Genomic DNA, 1,934 nt, shown 5'->3' with positions numbered 1-1,934 from the left:
GATCATGAGAAGCAGTATCCGACTCATGATATGGAGTTAGCTGCAGTAGTATTCACTCTAAAATTTTTGGAGGCATTATCTTCTGGGAACAAAGTGCCAGATTTACACAGATCACAAGAGTCTACAACATTTATTCAGCCAAAAAGATTTAAATATGCGACAGCGTCGGTGGATTGAACTTGTTAATGATTATGACTGTGAAATTCTTTACCACCCAGGAAAAGCCAAGGTGGTAGCTGACGCTTTAAGTAGAAAAGAAAGGAGCGAGACTATTAAAACGGTGGCAATGAGAATAAGTTTAATCCCTGATATTCATGAAGAAGTTCTGAGATGTCAGAAGGAAGCTATGAAAGAAGATTTTATCAAATCAGAAAGGTTGGGTAAGATGATTCCAACCTTAGAACCAAATGACAAAGGAATTATGTGTTTTCAAGGGCGAATTTGGGTACCATATTTCGGAGATATCCGAAGTATGATATTAAATGAAAGTCATAAATCCCGATACTCTATTCATCCAGGTACCAATAAGATGTATAGAAATTAAAAAAAAATTTATTGGTGGCCAGGATTGAAAAAAGATATAGCTCGGTATGTGGAATAGTGTCTGACATGTTTACAGTCAAGATTGAACATCAGAAGCCGTACGGAAGTCTTCAATCCTTAGAAATACCTGTATGGAAACGGGATCACAATACCATGGATTTTGTTGTGAAATTACCTAGAACTCCAAAGGGGTATGACGCGATTTGGGTAGTTGTGGATCCTTTGTCTAAATCTGCACATTTTCTACCAATGAGAGAGAAATACTCTTCAGAAAAGCTAGCGCAGATTTACATCAAAGAAATTGTTACCAAACACGGTGTTCCCTTGTCCATTATCTCTGATAGAGATAGTCGGTTTACTTCAAAGTTCTGGGGAGGATTACAGAAAACTTTGGGTCTGAAATCCGATTAAGTACAGCTTATCATCCGTAAACTGATGGGCAGAGTGAAAGAACTATTCAGACTCTCGAAGATATGTTAAGAAGTTGTACTATTGGTTTCGGGGGATCGTGGGAAGATCACTTGCCATTAATAGAGTTTGCGTATAACAATAGTTACCATTCCAGTATCCAAGCGGCACTATATGAAGTGTTGTATGGACGTAAATGTCGAACGCCGTTATGTTGGAATGAAGTAGGTGAGAAACAGCTGGCAGGTCCTGAAATTGTCCAAGAAACTTCTGAAAAGATCGAACAGATCCGTGAAAGAATCAAAATAGCACAAGATTGCCAGAAAAGTTATGCAGATAATCGTGTCGAAAGCCAATTGAGTTTAATATAGGTGGTTTTGTAATGTTAAAAGTTTCGTCATGGAAGGGTGTTATCAGATTTGGAAAGAAAGGAAAGCTCAGTCCAAGGTATGTAGGGCCGTTTTCAGAATATGTAAACGAATTGGGCCAGTAGCATATAAGTTAGAGCTGCCAGAAGAGCTGAGTTTAATTCACAACACTTTCCATGTGTCGAATTTGCGGAAATATTTGGCTGATCCGAATTTAGCTATACTGTTACCAGAGATTCAATTAGATAGTAAGCTGAATTTTGTGGAAACACCGGAAGCTGTAATCGACAGAAAGATTAGGGTGTTGAGAAACAAAGAAATAAATCTGGTTAAAATTCAGTGGAAATTTCACAAAGGATCAGAAGCAACCTAGGAATTGGAATCAACGATGAGATCAGAATACCCATGGCTTTTTAATTAAAGGAATTCCGAGACGAAATTATTTTAAGGGGTGGATAATGTGATAACTTGATCCTGGTTATCACCCAAGGTAAATAATATGTGATTATCTGATAAAATGATTACGTGATAGCATGATAAATTATTACGTTTGATCATGCTAGGATGTGAAAATGTGCATAATATGAAATGCATATGTTATATACATATATATAT

This window comes from Cynara cardunculus (genome assembly GCF_001531365.2).
Source record: "Cynara cardunculus var. scolymus isolate 2C chromosome LG 6, CcrdV1, whole genome shotgun sequence".
Taxonomy (NCBI): domain Eukaryota; kingdom Viridiplantae; phylum Streptophyta; class Magnoliopsida; order Asterales; family Asteraceae; genus Cynara; species Cynara cardunculus.
This window is presented reverse-complemented; position numbering follows the sequence as displayed.